Here is an 11,651-nt window from a genome sequence, read left to right as displayed (position 1 = left end):
AATCGTCTAGTTTGTCCCAGGCTTGAGGGAGGACCTGTGCACTCGTCACACTTTCCTATTTCCAAGATGTCATTTTAGAGATGGTAACAGATGCTTGATCCATCAAAATGCAGTTATTGGTGGGAAAGAGTGATATATTGATTGATTGATTGATTGATTGATTGATTGGATCTGTCTGAATTAGGCTATTGACTTTATATGCCTCTCAGTTTATATGAGTTTATATGTTCCGCAAAAATAAACACGGGGTGAGCGGGCTATTTGTAACACACATGGCTTAAAAGTTTACACACATGCCAGCATTACAAAACTTAGTGTATTTACTAGTTGCCTACAACACTATGTAGAGAAAATATTACGCCAAATTTAAAAAATCTTTGGAAGATATCACTGAACATTTATTTATCCATAGCGAAAGTATATTTCTTACTGAAGTAAATTTTTCATGTCAGTTTTCAGTGTTTATATACAATGATTATTTTATTTTAATATCCAATTTGTTGTATAGACAGTTCTTTAATGCTGATCAAACCAGCAGAAGACACTAGCCGGGTTTAAATTCCAGAGTTGCACAGGTGGGGCATGCAACAATATGTTACAATATGCGCCTATTAGAACTATGTTAATAATAATAATTAGTTACATTTATATAGCGCTTTTTCTGGGACCTCAAAGTGCTTTACATAGAAGGGGGGAATCTCCTCAACCACCACCAATATGCAGCATCCACCTGGATGATGCGACGGCAGACATATTGCGCCAGAACGCCCACCACTTACCATCTTACTGGTGGAGAGGAGACAGTGATGAAGCCAATCAGTATATATGGGGATGATTAGGAGGCCATGATGGACAGAGGCCAAGGGTCAAATTTGGCCAGGATTTTTTATGACCACAGAGATGTTATCCTATGATGTTAGTGATATAGTTCACATTAATAACTTTTATGAATTCTATTGAGAAACCATGAGAAAGAGGTGAATTAAGAGGTCATGTTCACAACTTATTAATAATTATTATGTTTTGAACTATGCTGTATAACTGTGTTTTGCGTTGTGTTCGTTGCCAAACTCAAATAAATAGTATATTTTTAATTATTAAAAAATACCATTATTTTAAATGAAAAAGTTAATAATTGTATTTTATTGAAAAAATAATTTAGTTTGTTTTGTATATATTTTTTATTAGATCAGATAACATTTTAAGCTGTCATATCATGTGTTGGGGAATCTCATCTGTCTCGTGCATAAGTCTAATGCTGTCTAAATAAGTCTAAAACTAGATCACAGGGCATGTAAGGATGGAAAAGTACCTGAAAAAAACATGTACAATATATCTTATGACCAGGTGGACTTGGTGAAAGGTACGAAGAGGTACTAAAAAACATGTATGAACACGCAGAAATTCTCCACCAATAGAAAGAAGGCCTCGGAGAAGATGTTTCTAACTGTGGCGAAACTTCGAGGAGGAGCAAAGAGAAAAAGATAACTGTACAGATGCTCATTGGGTACCTTAGATAAGAAAAAGGTATAAGACCTGAATGCTGACCATTGTAAGTCAGATGACCAGCTGGCATCTCACTTTGTTGAATTGTTCAATAAAGTTAATTCTTCTGAGACCTGGAACTTCGACTCTGAAAAATGTATTTGAGACCTGAACTTTAAATCTTTAAATGTTTAAATAAAGAACAATGTATACACTGTATTAATGAACCCCAAGTGAATCTACACAAACTGAGATAGTCAAGAAATGTTAGGTTGCGCCCGCTCTCCCCTACTTTCAGCCCACAGCCGAATTCACACAGTTTTAAATATTAGAAAAGTTAGCAAAATGTAACTCTGATTTTTATTTTTATTTTATTATTTTTTGTATTTGTTTTAAAACTTCTTATTTTGTCATGTCTTCTTTCAATTTAACTTGCACTTTCAATGTTACGCTCACAATTTCACCTTGCTGCATTTTTTTCTATATATCATGTGATTTCCTGAAAAGCAGCAGCCTTCAGATCACATTTAGATTGGCTGAATTGTTTCGAGTTTTGCATCCTGGGTATGTATTTAAGACCACAGCATAGTGTGCAGCCTTCTTTTACACATTAATGATATTCACCAGAGAGCTTTCATTTGCTGTTTGGAATCCTGATTAATTTCAGGTTTGTAAGATTTGACTTTATTACAGTTAGGAGAGGGTGGGGAGCTTTGTAAGAGGCAGAATCAATATTTCGTGAAAGTAAGTGCATCTTCTTTTTTTATGTGAAAGTAAGTGCATGAGGCCATTCTAACAGATTTTTGTTATTATTTTGTATGTTACCCAGAGATATAATTATATAATGTTCATGTTAGTTCATTAACTAACTAATGTTAACATTTACAATTTTTAATTTAGGCTACATAATGCATCAGTATTTGTTGAAATTAACATTCATCATCCTTAGATTATGTATTTTTAGTGTTTGTTAATGTTACCTGATGTTGGACTGGGGTACTGTTGAGATATTGCTGCACATAATTTTAAGATATTTATTTTTATTTGTTTAAATTATTCTCTTGGGGATTTAAACCCCCAATTAAATATAGTCCTAATTTAACTGAAACTTACAATAAAATAAAAATACCATAGAAAAAAGAAACCAAAACAAAATATAGAAATGGTAAAAACATTATATACAGTATCTCACAAAAGTGACGACACCCCTCACATTTCAGCAAACATTTTAGTGTATCTTCTCAAGGGACAATACTATAGAAATGAAACTTGGATATATTTTAGAGTAGTCAATGTACTGTTTATATTCAGAGGACAGTAAATATATATTGCTATACAACTCAACATACAGCCATTATTGTCAAAATAGCTTCTGGGACTTCCTTCTAGGACAACGCTTCCACGTTACATATATATATGTGCCCACATTCGGTTATGCGTTCAATGTTTAAAGATAAGTGGATTAATTTATTTTATCATCTAATTCCATTAAAAAATTAAGGGATTACAAACAAATAGTAGCAGAAACAAAAAGGGATGATGAAGTTTAGATTTGTCATAGATTAATAATGAATGAATTAATAATGAATGAATTAATAAAGAATAATTTTTTTATTTAGTTTAATTTTAAGTTTAGAAAAGATTTAAGGCTACAGCCCTTCAACCCAGGAAAAATGACAACCACCCCTACATTTTGGTGTGCAAATCCTACCTTCTTCATGTCCACATGATTTGATCAAAATAATCTCAAATTGAAAAAATAAAATCAAAATAAAACAAAATTATTATTTTACAAAATAAAACAAAATCTTATACATATTCAGATGAGTGAGAAAGACTGGGAGGTGTGTGTGTGTGTGTGTGTGTGTGTGTGTGTGTGTGTGTGTGTGTGTGTGTGTGTGTGTGTGTGTGTGTGTGTGTGTGTGTGTGTGTGTGTGTGTGGCGCTACATATAGACAAAAAAGGGTAAAGAGAAAGTTATTCATAAATATTCTGATAAATATGCAGTGATTTCAGGAGCCTGGAAGTTTTAGATAGCATGTTTTGTAACTTTCTCTCTTTGAAGGAGGGCAATTGGCTTGAAAGAAGAAAAAATTATCTGAAAAGCTGATCATTTCAGAAGACCTGCATGAGCAACATGGGTAAGAAGAAATGAAATTTAAAATACAATAACATACAATATCCAACACAAGTATATTTTATTTTTATAATCTGATGATATATGATGCTAAACATATTTTTTTAATTGTTGCATTGGCAGGAAAAGCAGCAGCTGGAGAAGAACCGAGGGCAACTCTACAATCACCACTAATATTGACAGTTGCATCAGTTGTAGTAGTACTAGGTTATGCATTAATGTCAACAGCATGTGAAGTAGTGGTAGGAGCAGCAGCAGGAGCAGCATCTGGAGTGTGCATTTTAAAATCACTGTGGGAAGAAGAAGAAAGAAAAGTACCAGTAGGAGTTGCGGTAACAGCAATAGCAGGAGGCGTAGCAGGAGCAGCAGCAGCAAAGTTGCGATCAATGGTAGGAGCACAGTCACTAATAGGATCAGCAATAGTTGGAGCGATAGCAGGAGCTGCAATAGTAGCAATAGCAAGAACATTTTTAAAACGAGGTATAAATACAATACAGTGGTTAATAGATAACTTAAAGTCATGTGTAGTAATAACTCTAGTGGCAATGGGAGTAATGCTATTAACATGGGTAAAAAATACAATAAAGTGGATAATAGTTCAAATTAAGTGGGCAGTAGCCAAAGTAAAATCAGCAGTACAATGGATTAAAGAAGTCGCAAACAAATTATTCAACACATCAGCATCAATGGTATCAGGATCAACAGCAATTGCAGCAGCAGCAGCATTAGGATTAGCAGGATTAGCAGCATTAGCATCAGCATCAGGATTAGCATCAATAGGAACAGCAGTATCAGGATTAGCATGTGGATTGTTTGGAGGGTTACTGGTACTCGCGTTAGTAGTTGGATTAGGAGCAGCATTTTCTGGATCGTGCGCGAGTGAACAGTCACAAGCAAAAGATGAGGTGTTACCAATTGCTGGTCTTTTGCTTTTTGTTTTATTTTGCTTTCTTGTTACCTCTATGGGCGTGTTGCGATTTTGCTGTTTGTTGTTGTTTCTCTCGCTTTTCCTATGGTTTCTGCTGTGCTACCGCTCTGACAGAAACTGATCATTTTCACCAAGACAGGCCAGCATAAAAGCCAGCTGATGCATCAGAAAAAAAGCATAGGGATGCTTTTCTCTATGTTCTCTCTGTATTTACGATTCTTTAAAGCCTTTAGCCACTGTCTACAATGCTCTGGATCCTTCTCTGGAAACCGAAAATACCTCCCTCCCTCTTAACATTTACTCTTTGAATTATTGTACCCAGAAACAATATTATACAATATAAGTGAAATATTATATTACCGCCACCTACTGGTGTGGAGTGTGTACCAGAATGTGTCATCTACAATATGTTTAAAAAAACCTTATTTCCTTTTACTCAATTTAGTTTCTCTTTTGAAATAAGAAATTATAACACTTATTTTTGACTCCTTTTTTTGAGAATATCTATTAAATCAAAGTGTTATTTTAGCTATCTCAAGTTTTGGGTCAAATGTCTTCTTTCTCTTTCATATTTCCAGCAGTATAACATAACATATTCTATGCCTTTTCTTCCTGCTTACAGAAATCACATTTCCCTGTTATGTTTACCTATTTTGAACCCCAGTGTGTCCAAACTTAAGTCTCAATATTATTATCCTGTCCCTCTTATTCCTTCCTGCATACCTCATTTCTCCCACTTTCCTTTGGATCCTGTAAAACCATTGCCCTTTTCTCACATCCTCCCTTTGCCACCTTTCCTTTAATCTCTTTTTTAATTATGCTCTTGACTTCTGCCCTGCTGATGTTAACTGTCAAATCATTGTGATTACTTTTAGTGACTTCCTTTGCTACTTTATCTGCCATTTCATTAACTTTTACCCCAATTTGTGCTGGTATCCACAATAATCTACTGTAAGCCCCATCATATGTATTCTGTATAATGTTTCTCACATCTCTAACAACATGCATGGTCTGCTTCTAAATGATTGCACTGTAAACTGATTATTGACGAGCTTGAGTCTGAACAAATGATTGCTCTGATCTTGCTACTGTACCATAATCCTAACCTTATTGAAAGCATTTCTCTTGTATAAAATGATAATCCTTCAATTATCCTTTTCTCCACTCTGATAGGAAATTGTGGATCAATAAATGCTGAATGCTTTGATGCATCTGTATATAACCGTGTCAGTGGTAATTATCAACTCAGCGATAGCTGTGTCCTTCTTATTCCTAGTGGCATTTCTAACTTTAATGCCTGATATTGTATCATATCTTATTTTCTGAGAGATGTGTCTGTCACTGATGTATACACCAAAGTATTACATACTCTTGTAAGGCCGTTTTTGACTCCAAAAGTGTGGTGCAGGTATGATGTCAGAACCCGGAAGTCTAATTCGATTTTCCTAAGGGGTTTTATAAAGGGTTTTTTCAAGTTATGAGTAAAATGAAGCCTGTGGTAAACATAACTTGACGACACTTTGATGTTTTTTTTGTTCTACAACACACTGCACACTCACACCCCAAGCTGTCTTATCTAGTTAGGCCTACTTATTCAAAACATACATTTTCAAAAATGAACATAACTGCTTCACAATTCACGTTTTCATTATGCGTGTGTGCACTTTACATTGTAGAACAAAATGTCAAAGAATAGCCAAGTTATGTTTACCACAGGCTTCTATATATATATATATACACACACACATATATTGTATTTTATTATATTATATTCATTATGATTTAACATGCGTAAAATGCATAAATTAATACATTTATAACCAAATGGCTATACTGTGGGTGGTTGGCACACGTGTCAACCCATCCCACCCACATTAGGACACAGCTCTTTACTGAAATGATGTGCCGCATAGCATCACTCATCAGAGACTTTTAAATTTCATATCAAAATATAGTGGATTCCTATGTCTATCAACTGAAATCCTTACATTTTATTTATATGTATCTATCATAGTTCTAAACTGTGTATTTAGTGGGGGTTAGATGATTTTAGTTAATGGGTGTTAATGGGTCAAGAGGGCAGACATTTTAATGTTAGATTTTTGAGGCTGCGCCCTCTAGTGTACTGGAATTTAACTGTGTGCCAACCAATCCTTGACCCAACCAGCCCCACTCTCCCCTATATTTTGGGTGTTGAAGTTTCCTCTAGCTTTTTGTCAAAAGGAAATGAAACAGGCAGTTTTCTCTGTTTTCTCTAGTCGGGTAGCACTGATTTAAAAACTTGTTTTCACCTTTCAACTGCATAGACAGCCAAGTTTTATTAAAAGCCCATTCTTTGCCATCAGTGAATTACCTCTTTTATTGTTGTTTATGTGTTTGAGTCTGTTCCAACTTGCGGTCTTTGCACTTGACCACTTGTCTACTTACATTATGTATTTCCAGTGGTGGAAAGAGTAGGCTACTAAAAAACTGTACTTAAGTAAAAGTATTGCTACTTAAGAAATAATTTACTTAATATTGACAAATAATATGAGTCAAGTAAGAGTAGGCTATATAAGTAGGTTTCCAATATAATGTCTGGAAATAATTGGAAACAAAGAAAACAGTGTTCTGCCATCAACTGCAACAACTACCAGTGTACAACCAATCAACTAGCACAGTGGTTCTCAACTCCAGTCCTCGGGACCCACTGCTCTGCACATTTTATGTCTCCTTATTTAACACACCTGATTCAGATCACCAGCTCGTTAGGAGAGACTCCTTGAACTAAGGCCCTGTCCACACGGACACGGGTATTTTTATAACCGTGACTTTTTTACGCGGTTCGGCCGTTCGTCCACACGAAAACGCACTGAAACCGAACGTTTTTGAAAACCCCTGCCAGGGTGAGGATTTTCAGAAACGCCGGTTACAGTGTTGTCGTGTAGACAGTGAAACCGGGGTTTTTGCCTTGCGACGTCAGAGTGTGCGCCGTTATCAGCTGTGTTTGACATCAGATTTGCGCTTCTGATTGGCCAACGTGGCTTTAGGGTTAAGGTTTATATCACCGCCTGCTGGCGTGGCATGCTCTTGACCGCGCTTGATTGCGTGTTTTTACGTTTTCATGTAGACGGAGACCGAGCATGTGTGGACGGGATTTTTTTTAAAAACGCTGTAGGAAAAACTCCGGTTATAAAAATACCCGTGTCCGTGTGGACATGGCCTGAGTGTGTCAGATAAGAGAGACATACAAAATGTGCAGAGCAGTGGGTCGCGAGGACTGGAGTTGAGAACCACTGAACTAGCATTTCATAGATTCCCCAAAGATCCAGAGAGGTAAAGTAAAAAAGGTTTTTATTAACGTTAAAGTGAGCAGCGTACGTACGTCTCCATACGTAAATAGCGGCATGGATGTACAACAGTGAGTGCAGGGAAGTTGTGTGTGACAAGGAAAGTGCAAAAACACTCTTGTTTACATGGTGAAACTATTCAATAGAGTCAGAATCCATCATATATTACGGACCCAAAATCGACAACTCTCACAGACCAAACAGAAGCGCTACAGAAAAGTTTTAAAGCTAAGTCATCTGTACATTAACTCTCTCTTTCTGTATCAAATGTAACATGTCGTACAAAGTTTTTACCAGTCAAGATGAATTTAATTATAATAAAGCTAAAGACTAAAAAATATAACGTTAGAACAGCTAAGGTATTGCCATTCTATTTGTAGTAGCCTAACGTAATTGTGTGCACTTTGCTTGCACAATGTTTGATTTGTTGTGTGTAAGTTAATACTGGCAGAAATGATGTGATCTACTTACCATCACCAATTTTATTACTGTTCATTTTGTGACGATCTTCTATTATAGTGCAGCAGATTAGTAAAAAAATCGTTCACTTTGGTATAGAAGCATGAAATTTGGCACAGATACTCTCTAACGGCCACTATTTTGGAAAAAGGCGTTGGCCACTCAAAAATTCAATGTGGCAGCCAATTTTCAAGATGGCCGCCATTGCCAAAGGCAAAGCCCCAACTTTTGTCCCCAACCCGCATCTCCTCCCGCAGCTTTTGTCACAGACCCACGAATGAGGCATCAAATCGTTCGGATTATTCGGAAATGGTGTGCTATGACTTTTATAAGTGATCGGGGGTACGATGTTCGCCCCAGGGGCGAAAAAGCGGCCGAAAAAAATCCCATAGACTTAACATTGCGACAAACTTTGACGATTCATAGCTCCGAGCGAGGATTTCGCAGAAACGTGTGGTTTACCACATTTGAAGAGGCTGGCAGGCTCTGTAAGAACATACCCCACAACGGGGTAAAAGTTGCACCCCTGGGGGGCAGGAGCTGCCCAAAGTTGCCCCATTGACTTAATATGGTGTAGGACGGCCCATGAAATTGTCACGTGATGAAGAACATAAGGAAGACGAGGATTCAAGTGCAGGAAGGTAAGTTTAATAAAAATGACTACAAAACAACATGAAAACTGAAAACCAAAACTGAGACACAGGAAACACAAGGGAAACAGATAATAACGAACCAACACAGGACTGCAAACACAAGGAGACTAAATAGGGAACAAATGACAGAAGGAAACAAGCAAGACAGGTGAGGGAGATAATACAATTAACAGGTAACGAGATGGGAGGGGCTGACAATAGACAGGAGAGCACATGGCACAAAGGAAACACATGACAAGCCATGTGCTCACAATAAACAGAACTAGAACACAAGAACATGACAAACCGGGAATGTCAGACCTCTGTCACCAACTAAGATAAGACCAGACAGAAGTGACAGAATCCTGACATTACCCCCATCTAAAGGGACGCCACGTGGCGTCCCTAAAGAGAGACATAAAACCGAGACGGGAACAAAAACATACACAATCCAACACCACAGCAGACAAGTCAGATACACCAAAAACAGAGACCAAGAAGGGGGAAAAGGGGAGCCAAAACAGAACCAAATATGAAAGTCAATCAAGTCCCAAGCATTGACCAGGGAGGGACGGGAGGGTGGAGGGACGGAAGGGCGGAGGGACGGGAGGGTTGAGCCAGGGAGGTTCAGGCCTGTCAGGAGTCCTGGCTGAGGTCCAGGGTGGTGCAGGCTGTGTAGGTTACCAGGGCGGAGCAGGCCCTTCGGGCGGCCATGGCGAAGCAGATAGTCCATTGGGTGGCCAGGGCAAAGCAGACTACCCATCGGGCGGCCAGGGCGAAGCAGACGACCCATCGGGCGGCCAGGGCGGAGACGACAGTCCATCGGGCGGCCATGGCGGAGGAACAGGAACAGACCCTGGCTCAGGCTCAGGAACAGACACCAGCTCAGGCACAGGAACAGACACAGACACCGGCTCAGGAACAGACACTGGCACAGGAACAGACACATGCTCGGTGGCGGCCATCTTGTCTGGAGGCACTGGATCGGCAGACGTGACGCGAGCGGTCCCTGGATTGGCAGACGTGACGCGAGCGGTCCCTGGATCGGCAGACGTGACGAGAGTGGTCCCTGGATCGGCAGACGTGACGCGAGCGGTCCCTGGATCGGCAGATGTGACGCGAGCGGTCCCGTGATGCGAGCGGTCCCTGGATCGGCAGACGTGATGCGAGCGGTCCCTGGATCGGCAGACTTGATGCGAGCGGTCCCTGGATCGGCAGACGTGACGCGAGCGGTCCCTGGATCGGCAGACGTGACGCGAGCGGTCCCTGGATCGGCAGACGTGACGCGAGCGGTCCCTGGATCGGTAGACGTGACGCGAGCGGTCCCTGGATCGGCAGACGTGACGCGAGAGGTCCCTGTGTCTGCAGACGTGACGCGAGCGGTCCCTGGATCGGCAGACGTGACGCGAGAGGTCCCTGGATCGGCAGACTTGACGGGAGCGGTCCCTGGATTGGCAGACATGACGCGAGCAGTCCCTGGATCAACAGACGTGACGTGAGCGGTCTCTGGATCGGCAGACACCATGTGCTTTTTCCATGCATGCAACACCGCCAATGCATAGAACGAAAAGACCGCTTTCCTGGCCATGGCAGGACTGATGATGGGAATGGTAGGCTCCGGAATAGTCTTTCTCCTCCACCGTTTGCGAAGTCGCGGTGGTGCTGACGACCGAAAACCAGAGAGCTATCAGGCAGACACAGGAAACACAAGGGAAACAGATAATAATGAACCAACACAGGACTGCAAACACAAGAAGACTAAATAGGGAACAAATGACAGAAGGTAACAAGCAAGACAGGTGAGGGAGATAATACAATTAACAGGTAACGAGATGGGAGGGGCTGACAAAAGACAGGAGAGCACATGGCACAAACGAAACACATGACAAGCCATGTGCTCACAATAAACAGAACTAGAACACAAGAACATGACAAACCAGGAATACTTGCTAGAACACTTCTAGCACCTCCCTAGCAACCATTGTTGAACACCTTAGCAACCAAAATCCAAAGAGGTATATCTTCTATTCTGAATGTCATAGAGACATGGGAGTTGGTTTATATCATTCATAGTGACACGCAGCCTTTAGAGTTTCATGATTGGCAGCTGCCAAGCCACTCCCTAGCAACCAAAGAGAGTACCCTAGCTAACATTTTGCAAGACGTATACTGCCCTACAAAGGCAAAATACCTTAACTCGCTAGAGTGTGGAACTAAGAAAAATGACTTTAAAGATTTTTAGTTGTCCCGCCAAATTAATTATAGGTAGGACACTGGAGATTTGGCAATTAGATGTTTAAGTAATAAACATTATCTACATAAAAAAAATCTTGAGCTCAAACTTGACTTTTGACCACTATTTTAAAGTTACTGTACTCTGCCTTTGTATTGTCAGCAAAAAGTGAGAAGTCATGCCAAGGCAAAAGACAGTGACTTCCACATTATCAATATTTGGTTCCTGATCACCATTAACAAAATCATTATAGTAACACCTGTATAAAATCTAGTGATCATGGCATTTATTTTGAATGATTTACAATTACTTATAGCCATCTACTTATTGTGCTTTGGTTGCATTCTGGTGGCCCTATTAATTCATTAGACATGACAAAATACTTCCGTAGCGGTAAAGAGTATAGGCTATCTTCAAGTGGTACTGAGTGGCATAAGACTTTCTAAACA

At 39.6% G+C, this 11,651-nt stretch overlaps 1 long non-coding RNA gene across 2 annotated transcripts; it reads left to right on the top strand.

Moving 5' to 3' along the window:
* Positions 1–2,040: 2,040 nt before the first annotated feature.
* On the top strand, positions 2,041–5,766 carry LOC143757437 (uncharacterized). 2 transcript variants are annotated; one of them, XR_013210532.1, is made up of 4 exons: positions 2,099–2,229; positions 3,122–3,181; positions 3,550–3,625; positions 3,745–5,766. It is a non-coding gene; the product is annotated as an uncharacterized LOC143757437 (long non-coding RNA). The 2 variants fall into 2 exon arrangements; XR_013210533.1 differs by lacking the exon at positions 3,122–3,181 and having other exon boundaries at positions 2,041–2,229.
* Positions 5,767–11,651: the final 5,885 nt, after the last annotated feature.

The sequence above is a fragment of the Siphateles boraxobius genome, unplaced genomic scaffold, assembly GCF_051911475.1.
Source record: "Siphateles boraxobius isolate OS27281-9 unplaced genomic scaffold, OSU_SipBor_1 30, whole genome shotgun sequence".
Lineage (NCBI taxonomy): Eukaryota > Metazoa > Chordata > Actinopteri > Cypriniformes > Leuciscidae > Siphateles > Siphateles boraxobius.
This window is presented reverse-complemented; position numbering and strand designations above follow the sequence as displayed.